We start from the raw sequence: 14,869 nt of genomic DNA, 5'->3' as shown, positions 1-14,869 counted from the left end.
GTGGATTTATCACGCTCGAACGTGATAACCACTACACTACGGAAACTGTGCGAGCTTACAGCTGGACTTCATCGATACACAATTACTGAATTTCCTATCCAAACAGAGTTACCAATTTGTGCTGGTGGATAGACTTATGCAAGGATTCTCCGTACCGTGGAAACGCTTGTGTGAAGGCCACACAGTATTACTGATCTTGTTTGGTTTTTCGCTCAAGTAGTTTAACTATGAAAAGCCCCCTCCCCTTATGATAGCTTTGCTCAAAGAAAGGTCACACACAATCACACATACAATTACCGGACCTCCTGAAGTATGCGCATCAAGATGGCGCACAACCTGAACTCAGGTTTTGTACCAGGTTAGTTTCAGGTAATGCGACATCTTGGTGCGCATACTTCAGAAGCGCCCAATTACCGACTAAGATTTTACTCGAAAGCAGCAATTTCTAAGGGCGTCGTGAGTTATTACCTGCGAATTTGGCGTCGTACGAATAAAAAGTCTGGGAACCGCTGTCTTAATCTAATATCTTTTTAATAAATATTTTTCTGTACTGTTGACTCTTGTTTACAAAATCTTTAATCAATTTGGCAACTGTTATAAAATTATTAATATGGTGTGGCAATCAATTTTTATTTATTTGTCATTTTTTCACACCCGTAAAGATAATTGGATAAAACAAGGAATTTTGGGCGCTCCAGTAGTATGTGCAGTTACATTAATACTTAATAAGAGAATAAAATCAGGATGTTAATTACATCGGCAGTGCTTTTATGGTTGTGATTGTTTTAGCTTGAGTTAAGACCGAGAAATAGGGGAAACATCACGCATAAGTATTTCGAAGAACGAACGTACGTGATAACCACTACACTACGGAAACTGCGCGACCTTACAGCTGGACTTCTGCGATACACAATTACCGAATTTCCTATCCAAACAGAGTTACCAATTTGTGCTGGTGGATAGACGTATGCAAGGATTCTCCGTACCGTGGAAACGCTTGTGTGAAGGCCACAGTATTACTGATCTTGTTTGGTTTATTATTTTTCATTCAAGTAGTTTAACTATATAAAGCGATTATTTTCCTTGTTTTGTCAGAAAAAGTTAGACTATGATCTAACGAAACTAACAAATTCATTCGTAAAAAGTGATTACGCTGTTCTTGAAAACAATTCGTCTCAGTTATACAATGTTTGATGCCATGCTTTTCATAACTTTTCTCAAACATGGACCACGCGAAATCACACGAAAGCAAAGGATATTGATCTTTGATTCAATCCCAACTCCATCCGCAAATCTTATTGCCCTACTGGAGAACGAAATGCAGAAAGATGAGCCATTTAGCAACCGTTTCCGTAGTGTAGTGGTTATCACGTTCGCCTAACACGCGAAAGGTCCCCGGTTCGAGCCCGGGCGGAAACAAGCTTCTTGTACAAATTCACTAATGCAGAATGTGTGTTTAAGGAAAACATCCCTGACGATCTCTGATTCAATCCCAACTCCATCCGCAAATCTTTTTGCCCTACTGGAGAATACAGAAAGATAAACCATTTAGCAACCGTTTCCGTAGTGTAGTGGTTATCACGTTCGCCTAACACGCGAAAGGTCCCCGGTTCGAGCCCGGGCGGAAACAAGATTTTTGTACAAATTCACAAATGCAAAATGTGTGTGTTAAGGAAGGCATCCCTGACGACCATGTGTTTTTCTTTCCATAAAATGACCTTACCCCTGAAAAAATAATCCGTAAATATTAATAAGCTGCCGCGCGTTTCTTTAGTGTAGTGGATTTATCACGCTCGAACTTGATAACCACTACACTACGAAAACGCTTGCCCTTTCTCGGTACCTAATAAGACAATAGAACTAGGACGGCAGTGTTTTAATATAATGATTCTTTTCACCGGAGTTATTTCCACGTTTCCCAACTGGGGAATTCCTTCACAGTCGCGTTGTCAACTAAGCTGGTCATGCCAAACAGGGTACCAATAGCGTTCCACATAGGGCTGCCAACCGTTCCGGAATGGCCGGGACTTATTGCTTCATTGTTACGGACATAAACGAAGATATCGTTTCTTGGGGAGACTTCCATTTCTGTAACCTAGTTGAATTGTGCTTGTCTGAAAGAAGTCTGACTTCGGTCTGATGAAACCTTGCAAATGTACATCCTAATTTGTCTCTCGTTGCACTTAAATTAAAATAATGTTTCCGCCCGGGCTCGGAGCGGGAACCTTTCGCGTGGTAACCACTACACTACGGAAACTCTACACCCATTAGTCTAGATTTCTGCATTACATAACTAAGAAAGTCTCAATCGAAACAAAGTGACTAATTCGTCCTGGTGTCCGTGCACGTACAATGAAAGGGTTCTGCAGCCTAAGTATACTATTCTAGGTGATTCAAGAGTCTTGCTGCACACTAACACAAATGTTCTCAGTTATGCACGTGGTTCCATTTGAAATAAAACGGTTTCCGATACGAAACAATTATGACCAAGTCAAATAGGTTTTTTTTTTTTTTTTTTTTTTATTCTTTTACGGATCAGAATTTTTCCAGTCTCGGATCAATGTCTGAAAGACATGTCATATCCGAGTCGTATCGGTACTAACGCTTCGTAGTCATGTCGCGGCCTTTCGGCTAAGATCAAGTGTATTTGCTGTCCAAGTGAAGAACGGATGAGCTAGCTAGAGGCTCGGATGTAGGTATTGGAGCCGAGAGAGCCCTCCCCGTCGCGAATTTGTACGGGCCTCTCCACCAGCGTTGAAAGTATAGCAGAAAGCTTTGTATACTTAAGCTAGGAAAAGAATCTATAATTGGATTTATCACCTACCTGGATTTATAATCGGATTAACCACTCACCTGGATTATGAATTACTCTGCCGCAGCAGCCGCAAAAGAACAACCGTCAAGTCAAAACACAACAAGACCACGGACTGTATTTCTGAGAACCAACAACAATTTTGACTTCACGGGATTGATGAACTTACTGTACAATAACTTATCTACAAGTGGCTATTGTGATCAAATAAGGGCACTCTTCGAAAGTAGGAAGGGGAACTGGATCTTAACCTTTGCTGCCACCGACAACAATGATACCAGCTGTCGTGAGGATTTCCTCAGAGACACTGGCGGCAAAATCAAATCAAGGGATGTAGAGATAGATGTGACGCTTCCAAGTAAAGCACCTATCAGAATATCTATTCGAGATATTCCCCCTGAGACGCCATACCCCAAAGCCGCTTCTAAAATTAACAGCATCGATTTTGGAAAAATCAGGAATGCGGTTCGAAACTACTACAGGGGAACTCAAGTGTACAACGGTTACACATTCTTTCTTATGGAAAACTTTAACAAAGAAAACATGCCGGACTATATTAAAATCGATGGAAATATGTGTAAAACATATCTTCCACGAGAACTATACGTACCAACGTGCGGACGATGCCTGCAAACGGGGCACACCTTTGCAGAATGCGAAAATGAAGCCGTTTGTAGGCATTGTAAAAAACCTGGGCACGTTCAAAAGAACTGTACCTTGCGGGCGAAGGAGTTTCCTGCCCTATTTAGCTCGGGAAATGGATGGGCCTTACCAAAACAGAGGAGAGGAGGACAGACACAACAACTAACTGTCCCAAACCTTGCTGGAAACCCACCACCAACTAACGGACAACAGCTTGTAACTAACCCAGAAAAATCAGGGGAGATGATTGCTCAGAACAAAACGTCAGAGAAAGACACCAACAATCAAAAATCTCATATTACCGCTAAAGTAATTAAAGAAGCTGTAAACGCATCCACAGTTCCCGAAAATACAAAAATAGAAGGAAACAACGAAAGAATTATTCATGCGGAAAAAACAGACAAATTAGTTGAAGGTGATCAAAACAAAACGAACGCAGGCATTTATGAAATCTTATCCACACAACCCTCTGCTGACTCGTCAAAACAATCCAATGATTGGTCAGAATGTTCTGAAATTGACAACGTCAGTCCTATAAGAACCTCGCCGCCACGGATGAACAACCAGCAGTTACCACGATTAAAAACAACATCAACGATTGGTAACACCCCATTCAACGCACCAGCAAAAGGAGGGGCCTATGTCAAAGTTATGGTTCATAACTACGAGTCGAAGGACACAACATCGTCCTCGCTCTTTGCCGCATCGCCCCATGAGATTCCTTCGGCCCCAGCAAATATGGAAACACCTCTGCCAAACCTGGACCTGGCCCTAGACGAATCGAACCCGGATAATACAGACCACAACAAAAGATATAGAGAAGACACAACCTCGTCTGAGTCGTCTCTCGCAAGCAGCAACCCAAAAAAGGGTGGGACAGGTAAAAAGAAAAAAGAAAAGTGAGTAAAAATTTTGTGTGACATTACCTCTCTGTTGTATTTAACTAGTTCTTCACTCTACCCACCACAACCCGTAGGATAGTCAGCAAAAAAACATCCCAATATGGCCAACTTGAATATAATTTCCTTGAACGCCAATGGCCTCGAACACCATCTAGCGGAAATGACGGCCTTCATAGAGCACGAAAACCCGAGTATCGTGTGCGTCCAAGAGGCTCACCGCCTAAATAAAGACAAAATTACGCATTGGTCAAATCAGCTAGGTTTCAATGCCTTTTTTAACACCTTGGATAAGGACGAAAAGCACCACGCATCCTTTTGGCAAGGAACTTTGATGATGATCAAGTTAGAGAACACCTTAACACCGTCCAGTTATACCATACATATTAGGCATTGCTGCGACAGTATTGAAGTTCAGATCGATCAGAAAATCATAAAAATATTTAATGTCTACGCCCCGGCACAAAACGGCCTAATATATATTTTAGCAAATTACTCTGATACAGGAAACTTAATAATAGCCGGTGACTTTAATATCATTCTGGAACCGATTGACGCACAAAATATCAATAACTTTAAATTACGACCACCCGAAAAAAATTTCGCCACTTTATTCAAGCCAACAACATTCTGGATACTTTTAGGGACAAATACTCCAATAAACAGATTTTTACGTACAAATTCGGAACTCAGGGACGGAGAATTGATTGGATCTACTCCTCTTTCGACCTATACAGTACAATCTCAACCATCACCCACACAGTGAATACAGTTTCGGACCACCTGCTCTGCCCTCAAATTAAGCTCAAACAAACAAAGAAAATCCGCTGGGGTAAAGGCACCTGGCGGAATAACATCACACTCTACGGGGATCAGACTTAGAAAATAATAGAACATTCATACAATTTGGCCCTTCTCGAACAAGAAAATAGTGACTCAATACTTGATTGGTGGGATAGTACAAAACAAAAAATCAAAAAAGTCACCGTCGCCTTCTCTAAAAATGTCGTAAAAAATAAAAAGAACAGGATTACTCAGATACTGAAATGTTGCATAAACTCATTAATGAAGGAAGAATGGAAAATGTGGTAAAAATCGAAAACCATAAATCCCAACTACTAACGTTGCAGCGTTAGCGGAGAGGACTGGACATACTAATGGCAAATATGAAAGAAATGGAGCAAAATGAAAAACCCACATCCTCTTTCTATGCCAGAATTAAGAAACGCGCGAAAAATACCACAATAGGGAGTTTAAAAACATCAAATAACGACCTAGTTTCCGACCAAGACGCTATTATGTCCTTAGTTGAAGGCTTCTATTGCGATCTGTGGGGCGAGGAACAAAAAATAAACAGTTACCATCAGCGATACTACTTATCCCTAATGGGCTCGTCCCAAATATCAGAACAAGAGAACTGCATTTTGAAGCAACCCGTTACGAGCGGAGAAATCTACAGCGCAATGAAATCACTTAGCAACAATAAATCACCTGGTGTCGATGGACTCAGTAAAGAATTTTACACAACCTTTTGGAGCACCATAAAAACTCAACTCACCCAAGTCATCAACAATATCTTCTCATTCGGCCTTTTCCCAAAATCTTGCGCATTAGCTAAAGTTAAACTTCTGTATAAAAAGAACGACGAGACGGATTCGAAAAACTGGCGGCCCATATCAACCCTAAATATGGACTATAAAATCATATCTAAAATCGTAGTAAAAAGATTGGAACCGGTCATATCGAGAATAGTAAGTGCGTCGCAGAAGTGTTCTTTAGCCCAAAGGAGTATACATGACGTCCATTACAACATCGATGCGATTGTAAGATACTGTCAACACAAAAACATCCCAGGGACATTGGTCCTGATAGATAACTTAAAAGCATTTGATGACGTCAGTCACACTTTTCTTTTTATTATCCTGAAACAAATTGGACTGGGAGACAAAATTCATAGTGTAATAAAAAATATGTACCAGAACATAGAATCTCAAATTGACGTCAACAGCAAGCTATCAAACAAAATCACCATAAAGCGTGGCATAAGGCAGGGATGCCCTCTAAGCATGCTGTGATACGCAATAAGCGTAGAACCCCTGGCAAGATCCGTACAGATGAATTCCAACGTTCACGGTAAAAAACTAGGTGTATGCGAACACAAGCTGGACCAATACGCCGATGATGTCACCTTTGCCATAAGCGACCAACCATCTATAAATGAAGTATTCAAAGAACTATACCACTTTCAATTGACGTCAGGACAAAAGATAAATCAAGAAAAAACAGAAATTCTATGTATAACAAAAACCTCCCATATTTCAATATTCAACTCTCCATTTAGGCAATATATTAAACAGGATGTTAAACTACTGGGTGTACATTTCGGACGAAAGCCACTAGACAAAATGTGGGATGAAATTGTGACCAAGCTGAATCGAACTCTAAACTACGTAAAAACTAGGCATTTAACATGGTATGGAGAACTCACAGTAATCAATTCACTAATCATGAGCATCATAACCTCGCAAGCAAAAGTCAAACCAATATCCCTGGAAAAAATTAAAATCATTCAAAGATCTATCTTCAAGTTCATCTGGTACCCGGAAAAAATAGAGTCTATCGGAAGAAAAAAACTATATCTATCTTGGAAACAGGGGGGAATTAATATGGTTGACGTGAAAGCAAAAATTGAGGCCTGTCAGGTTGAAAAATGAAGAGTTTTCTTATTGGAGGAGAGAAGGACCAGTTTTGGCACTACGAGGCACTCTATGCCTTAGGCTCTAAAATGAAGCTCGTAAATGAAAATCTCTACTGCAATGCAATGCCACACACCGCTTTAGTCCCGCCATATTAGAAATATATCTTCAACCTTTTTCAGACAAAAGATATCTCGCGTGAAGACTGGGAAACTGTAAAACATAAGGACTTGTATTTAAAACTAAAAAAGAACTCCCTTGACCAACCACAAAATGACATTAATTGGGAAGAGGTCAATTTAGCAGAAGCCATATTTGGCACAAACTTCACAAATGCGGAACGAGTATGTTCATATCGAATTGTTAGAGAGGGCTATACATTTGGAGACAAAATGAGGGGAATGAGCTTAAGATTTGGACCAACCGGAACACCAAAAATTTTGAACTGTAAATACTGTAATGGTATATCTGACAGCACTAAACATCTTTTTCTTAATTGCAGTGTCATAACAACCTATTTGGCAGAGATTACGGATGTCCTCAACAACATGCTCTGTAGTCCCATCCAAGTATCGAAAGACGAAATGTACTATAAAAGTTATCATGGACCACATCTCATAGTAGTAACAAAAAGTCTCGTCATACTTAAAAACATCATAATAAAACAGAAGATTAAACTAGATATTGAAAATAGATACTTGGCCCCAGGAGACAAAAACATAGTAACAGCGTCAGTAGTTAAAATTACGGGATTTCTGGTCACAATAGACAATAAATACAAAAATTTACAAACACTTGGACTACAAGAAAACTGGAAGGAGATTTTGAATGGGTACGTTACGACATAAAAGAGCCCCAACCTGTGTCTTGGTGAAATAATATCAAACCATTTTATAACTGTATATATATGACGGCGCTCCCTCATCTCCCATAAATAGGAGCTTAAACTTTTGTAATACCATCTCCAATTTTCCACGGAAATGATGAATCCGAAGCTTCGCGGTGTATGTCATGCTGTGTGCGTGTTACACGTCTTCACACAGTATGTACGGAAGCTGGGGCGGCGGAAATTGGGCTATGCTATGAATGGCTTTGACGGAAGCCCTGAGCGGACGGTATGCTATCTGTCATGGCGGACACACAAGCTCGGGGTAGAAGTCTTTGCCTTGCAATACATAGCGGATACGGAAGCCCCCAAGTATGTATGACTATTGCGGACCCCGCGACATGAAGGTTTGTTTCCGCCCGGGCTCGAACCGGGGACCTCTTGCGTGTTAGGCGAACGTGATAACCACTACACTACTGAAACTGCGCGAGCTTACATCTCGACTTCGGCGATAAACAATTACCGAATTTCCTATCCAAACAGTTACCAATTTGTGCTGGTGGATAGACGTATGCAAGGATTCTCCGTACCGGGGAAACGCTTGTGTGGAGGCCACAGTATTACTGATCTTGTTTGGTTTATTATTTTTCATTCAAGTAGTTTATCTATAAAAAGCGATTATTTTCCTTGTTTTGTCAGAAAAAGTTAGACTATGATCTAACGAAAGCTAACAAATTCATTTGTAAAAAGTGATTACGCTGTTCTTGAAAACAATTCGTCTCAGTTATACAATGTTTGGTGCCATGCTTTTCATAACTTTTCTCAAACATGGGCCACGCAAAATCACACGAAAGCAAAGGATATTGATCTAAGATTCAATCCTAACTCCATCCGCAAATCTTATTGCCCTACTAGAGAACGAATTGCAGAAAGATAAGCCGTTTGGCAACCGTTTCCGTAGTGTAGTGGTTATCGCGTTCGCCACACACGCGAAAGGTCCCCGGTTCGAGCCCGGGCGGAAACAATGGTTTTCCTTTATTTACAAACTTCCTCTGCGAGAGTATTTTGTAGAGACAATAGCTTGAACTAGCTCTAGTTAATGACACAATTTGAATGGTACAGTTTTGTTCTCTGCCTTGTTATCGGTTCCCCTATTACTCGGTTTAAATCAAGCTAAAACAATCACAACCATGAAAGCACTGCCGATGTAATTAACATCCTGATTTTTTTGTCTTATTAATTTAATGTAACTACAGCTTTCCCGCCAGCGTTTCCGCAAACCTAGCACTTGCCTTTTCACCAGCACGAATTGGCCACTATGTTCGGATAGGGAATTCGGTAATTATGTAATGCAGAAATCCATCCGTAGGATCGCGGAATATAACCACTACACTACGGAAACGCTCGCCTATTCTCGGTACTTAGTAAGACAATAGAACTAGGACGGCAGTTTTTTAAAATTATCATTCTTTTCGCCGGAGTTATTTCCACGTTTCTCAACTGGGCATTCCTTCACAGTCACGTTGTCAACTAAGCTGGTCATGCCAAACAGGGTACCAATAGCGTTCCACATAGGGCTGCCAACCGTTCCGGAATGGCCGGGACTTATTGCTTCATTTTTAAGGACATAAATGAAAATATCGATTCTTGTGGAGACTTCCATTTCTGTAACCTAGTTGAATTGTGCTTGTCTGAGAGAAGTTTGACTTCGGTCTGATGAAACCTTGCAAATGTACACCATAATTTGTCTCTCGTTGCACTTAAAATAAAATAATCGCCGATAAATAGACGTTTCTGATCAAATCCAAATGTCGAATTGTTCCCGCCCGGGCTCGAACCGGGGACCTTTCGCGTGTAAAGCGAACGTGATAACCACTACACTACGGAAACGCTGGTGATACTGGCGGAATACTTAACAACAGAATGCAATTAGGATGGCAGCGTTTTATCATTAAGATTCTTTTCGCTGGAATTCCACGTTTCCAAACTGGGGAAGAATTCCTTCACAGAGAGAAATATTGTCGTTCTTGTGGAGAAATTTTGCTTTGTGTTTGCTGTAGAATTACTAATCTACTTTTGTTCTTTATTTTTATTTCAAGTAGTTTAACGGTCTGGGGTTCGATCCCCATGATGGGCGTTCAAAAAATATTTTTTTTTCAATAAAATGCAAATTGATATTGGAGTTTGGTCAGTTACAAATTCTTTTAAATCATTTCTATATTTTCTGTACTCGGTTTCCGTAGTGTGGTGGTTATCACGTCCACCTAACTAATAAACGATAATAAATAAAACAATATAATTAGGACGCAATTACATGATCAGAGCGTACTATAAACGATTATTTTCCTTGTTTTGTCATAAAAAGTTAGACTATGACCTAACGAAAGCTAACAAATTCATTTGTAAAAAGTGATTACGCTGTTCTTGAAAACAATTCGTCTCAGTTATACAATGTTTGATGCCATGATTTTCATAACTTTTCTCAAACATGGGCCACGCGAAATCACACAAAAGCAAAGGTCATTGATCTCTGATTCAATCCTAAGTCCATCCGCAAATCTTATTGCCTTACTAGAGAACGAATTGCAGAAAGATAAGCCGTTTCCGTAGTGTAGTGGTTATCACGTTCGCCTCACACGCGAAAGGTCCCCGGTTCGAGCCCGGGCGGAAACAATGTTTTTCTTTTTTTACAACTTCATCTGCAAGAGTATTTTGTAGAGACAATAGCTTGAACTAGCTCTAGTTAGTAACACAAATTGAATCGTACATTTTCGTTCTCTGCCTTGTTATCAGTTCCCCTACTTCTCGGTTTAACTCAAGCTAAAACAATCACAATCATAAAAGCACTGCCGATGTAATTAACATCCTGATTTTATTGTCTTATTAAGTTAATGTAACTACAGCTTTCCCGCCAGCGTTTCCGCAAACGTAGCACTTACCTATTCACCAGCCCGAATTGGCCACTATGTTTGGATAGGGAATTCGGTAATTATGTAATGCAGAAATCCATCCGTAGGATCACGGAGTATAAGCACTACACTACGGAAACGCTTGCCTATTCTCGGTACTTAGTAAGACAATAGAATTAGGACGGCAGTTTTTTATAATTATCATTCTTTTCGCCGGAGTTATTTCCACGTTTCTCAACTGGGGAATTCCTTCAAAGTCGCGTTGTCAACTAAGCTGGTCATGCCAAACAGGGTACCAATAGCGTCCACATAGGGCTGCCAACCGTCCCGGAATGGCCGGGACTTATTGCTTCATTGTTACGGACACAAACGAAGATATCGATTCTTGGAGAGACATCCATTTCTGTAATCTAGTTGATTTGTGCTTGTCTGAGAGAAGTCTGACTTCGGTCTGATGAAACCTTACAAAAATACATCCTAATTTGTCTCTCGTTGCACTTAAAATAAAATAATCGCCGATAAAAAGACGTTTCTGATCAAATCAAAATGTTGAATTGTTTCCGCCCGGGCTCGAACCGGGGACCTTTCGCGTGTAAAGCGAACGTGATAACCACTACATTACGGAAACGCTCGCCATGCGGAGGGAATACTTAACAACAGAATGCAATTAGGATGGCAGTGTTTTAGAATTAGGATTCTTTTCGCTGGAGTTAATTCCACGTTTCCAAACTGGGGAAGAATTCCTTCACAGAGAGAAATTTTGTCGTTCTTGTGGAGAAATTTTGAAATTTTGCTTTGTGTTTGCTCTAGAATTACTAATCTTCTCTGTTCTTTATTTTTATTTCAAGTAGTTTAACGGTCTGGGGGTTCGATCCCCACGATGAGCGTTCAAAGAATATTTTTTTCAATAAAATGCAAATTGATATTGGAGTTTGGTCAGTTAGAAATTCTATTAAATCATCTCTATATTTTCTGTACTCGGTTTCCGTAGTGTAGTGGTTATCACGTCCGCCTTCAGCCCGGAAACAAACCTTCTATTTGACTTGGTCATAATTGTTTCGTATCGGAAACCGTTTTATTTCAAATGGACCCACGTGCATAACTGAGAACATTTGTGTTAGTGTGCAGCAAGACTCTTGAAGCACAAAGAACAGGATGGTTCAAACTGCGGCCCGCCGACACATTCTCTGCGACCCGCAGAACAATTTTAGTGTACACTACTAAACCATTGGCAGATATTTGTATTTATTAGCGTAACATTTTTTATTTATTTTCAAACCATTCCATCTGTTAATAATCTTTTTCCTAATCCCGATGTCAGAATTGATGTTTGTGGCTATATGTATATGGGAATGACGTCCTGTGATCGGTAAAAAGAGAATGAATTGACTTGTGCAGGCAGGACCTGGCCGATGAGATGTGCTCACGTAAAGTAACTCCTCATTTGAAGAGACGTTATATGCCTTTATTGTAGTCAAAACACTCCTCTATTTTTAAGTGTTGGCCATGTGACAGCAGTGACGAACCGTAGAGCTGACTTAGCGCCGCGCGTTCCATTTTTTTTTATTTGGGTCCGAGTTCCCTACTTTAACGGACTTGGTTGTTTTTTGACGGCCTGCTCGAGCTACAAGTAATAAATTTATCATACAATAAGTATAGAAAAAAGTTGACCGAAGTAAGCTTGGAGCAATTTCCTTACCCACAACAACGTTCAACGCTTAAACCACCGTGTCTGGTATGTTTTCAAGTAATATCTGTGACGAAAAAAATAATTTTGAGCGACATTGCAAAACCAAAAAAGATGTCGATAATACCACAATATTTCTCAGGAAGCAATTTTAAAATAACTAAAGTCTTTAAATAGTTTTTTTGAAAAACTGATTAGAATAATAAACTCATATTTTTAGATATATTTAAGGTGAATGAACTCGCGGTGTTTCGATCACTTTTGGGTTTTCTCCGACTGCGGCCCGCGAGACCTCCTCAGAAGTTTTTGCGGCCCTTCAACCTCGCAATCTTGGACTACCTTGACCTAGAATAGTATACTTTGGCTGCAGAACACTTTCATTGTACTTGCACGGACACCAGGACGAATTAGTCACTTTGTTTCGATTGAGGCTTACGTAATTATGCAATGCAACTCTAGCTTGAGCGTTGTAGAGTTTTTGTAGTGTAGTGGTTATCACGTTCACGCGAAAGGTCCCCAGTTCGATCCTGGGCGGAAACAATCTTTTTTTCATATTGCATTTTGGTAGTAATATGTCTTGGTAATCATGTGAACCAAAAACTAAAAAAAATACAGTTTTGAGAGAAAAAGAAAGCAAGCTATCAAACTTACCTAAACGATAATTTTATTTTTTTGAAAGGATGATAAAACAGCGTTTCTCCAACGGTGTGCCGTGAGATATTCTCAGGTGTGCCGAGAAGCTTTTTGGAGTTCAAATAATAAGCCATTTGTATCACACATAGCCATGCATGCAACGGGCAAGCTTGGGTCTATGATTAGAATTTAATTTTATTGCACTTGCCTAGTCGATGTAGTAAGAGTAATTGCCACGTTATAATTGTATTGGGTTGGTATGTTATAATGCATGGGTGACCAACCAGCTTTCAACCGCGATCGACTAAAATTTTCAAAATAGTTCGCGATTGACCGATTGTCGATAAGGTCATACACAAAATAAATGAGTCCTGAATATGCAGTCAACTGCACACACGCAAAAAAGTCCTCCGATGCCAATAAGCTTGGCTTTGTGGGCGTATTTTTAATAAAATTGCAAAAAAAATTTGCAGAAGTTATTGTAGGAGCCAAGGCACACAGTGTTGGGCAGATTCATTTCTAAACCTCGGCATCGGCGAAACTTTTTTGGTACGTAATGTACACTATCGGGCTTACCCATGCAGTCTCAAATACGGTAGATATATATCGTATTTTTTGAGCATATAAAGTACTGTATTTGTCCTGCTTTAAAACACACAGCAGCGCTGCATGAAACCGGTTCGCAGCGATTTTTGGGAGTATCTTATTAAATTCCCATAACATCACACAATCGAAGTGTTGGCGAATGGCAACCCCTGTATAATGTATTTGTAAACATGACGTCCACCGCCCACCATCTGCCTACAAATTCTATTTCAGTATCGCTGCAAAAGCCATCAAAATAAACTTGCCATTTGCATCTTCATGAGTCTGTGAACACGGATTTTCTGCTAAAAAATTAAAAGCAAAAAGGAATCGACTTTTTGGAATTAGCGACGCAATGCGGGTGTGGTTGGCAACGACAGAATCTCGTTTAAATCGTAATCGTTTCTCAAAACAGGCACATTAATCGCATTAACACTTGCAGAATAATTTTTTCAAAGCTAACTTTTTTTATTTTTTTAAGGTGCCGAAAATTGTTTTCTATTTGCTCAGCGCGCCGCAAGCAAAAGAGAGAGAATGAGAGAGATTTATTTTTCGTCAACCAGAAAAAAAATACTGAATCAATAGCAAAAATAAAAATATATACAATAACATGTAGAGTTTTTCGGTATAGACTTGGAGGAGAGTCAGCTCCCCCCATATTCACTATTTAATTATGCATATAAGAATTTTCGGGTTAGTATATGGTATAAAAGAGAATGGATAAGGTTGTCTGGTTTTCTACAATATATATAGTTTAGGTTTGGCTATATAATTGTTTGAGCTTTGTACGCAAATTGGTACCAAGTTAGTATGTAGCTATACTAATTTATCTAAGCAACAACAAATATAATGGTAATTTTATTTACGAATCCTTTTCTGTCATAGAACCGTATTTTACACACAAAAAAATTTAATGGCAATTTAGTAATGTTTCATCTGTCAGAAATTGGTGCCGGGCCCACCTGTCGTGGGTAGAAATGATTGTAATGACCTCAAACCAATATTTGAAGCAAAGATCTATAGAGTATATTTTAATGGGATTTACAGCTAGTTTTGATGCCCGTAATTTACCCACAATTACTAAGCTCCTGGAATCGAACCAGGGTTGACTCATGTAATCCGCGTCGTCCCGGTTTTTTCGTTTCAGAAACGACCCCCAAGTCTTCACGTTGATGATTTT

General features: G+C 39.8%; 6 non-coding genes across 6 annotated transcripts; 4 read left to right on the top strand and 2 right to left on the bottom strand.

The window, feature by feature from the left end:
* The first annotated feature begins 1,346 nt into the window (after window positions 1–1,346).
* Trnav-cac (transfer RNA valine (anticodon CAC)) lies at window positions 1,347–1,419 on the top strand. The gene has a single exon. It is a non-coding gene; the product is annotated as a tRNA-Val (tRNA).
* Window positions 1,420–1,557: 138 nt separating this feature from the next.
* Window positions 1,558–1,630, top strand: Trnav-aac (transfer RNA valine (anticodon AAC)). Its single transcript has one exon. It is a non-coding gene; the product is annotated as a tRNA-Val (tRNA).
* Window positions 1,631–8,826: 7,196 nt separating this feature from the next.
* Trnav-cac (transfer RNA valine (anticodon CAC)) lies at window positions 8,827–8,899 on the top strand. Its single transcript has one exon. It is a non-coding gene; the product is annotated as a tRNA-Val (tRNA).
* A 793-nt stretch (window positions 8,900–9,692) lies between these two features.
* Window positions 9,693–9,765, bottom strand: Trnav-uac (transfer RNA valine (anticodon UAC)). Its single transcript has one exon. It is a non-coding gene; the product is annotated as a tRNA-Val (tRNA).
* Window positions 9,766–10,475: 710 nt separating this feature from the next.
* On the top strand, window positions 10,476–10,548 carry Trnav-cac (transfer RNA valine (anticodon CAC)). The gene has a single exon. It is a non-coding gene; the product is annotated as a tRNA-Val (tRNA).
* Window positions 10,549–11,339: 791 nt separating this feature from the next.
* Trnav-uac (transfer RNA valine (anticodon UAC)) lies at window positions 11,340–11,412 on the bottom strand. Its single transcript has one exon. It is a non-coding gene; the product is annotated as a tRNA-Val (tRNA).
* Window positions 11,413–14,869: the final 3,457 nt, after the last annotated feature.

This window comes from Styela clava, chromosome 5, assembly GCF_964204865.1.
Source record: "Styela clava chromosome 5, kaStyClav1.hap1.2, whole genome shotgun sequence".
Classification (NCBI taxonomy): domain Eukaryota; kingdom Metazoa; phylum Chordata; class Ascidiacea; order Stolidobranchia; family Styelidae; genus Styela; species Styela clava.
This window is presented reverse-complemented; position numbering and strand designations above follow the sequence as displayed.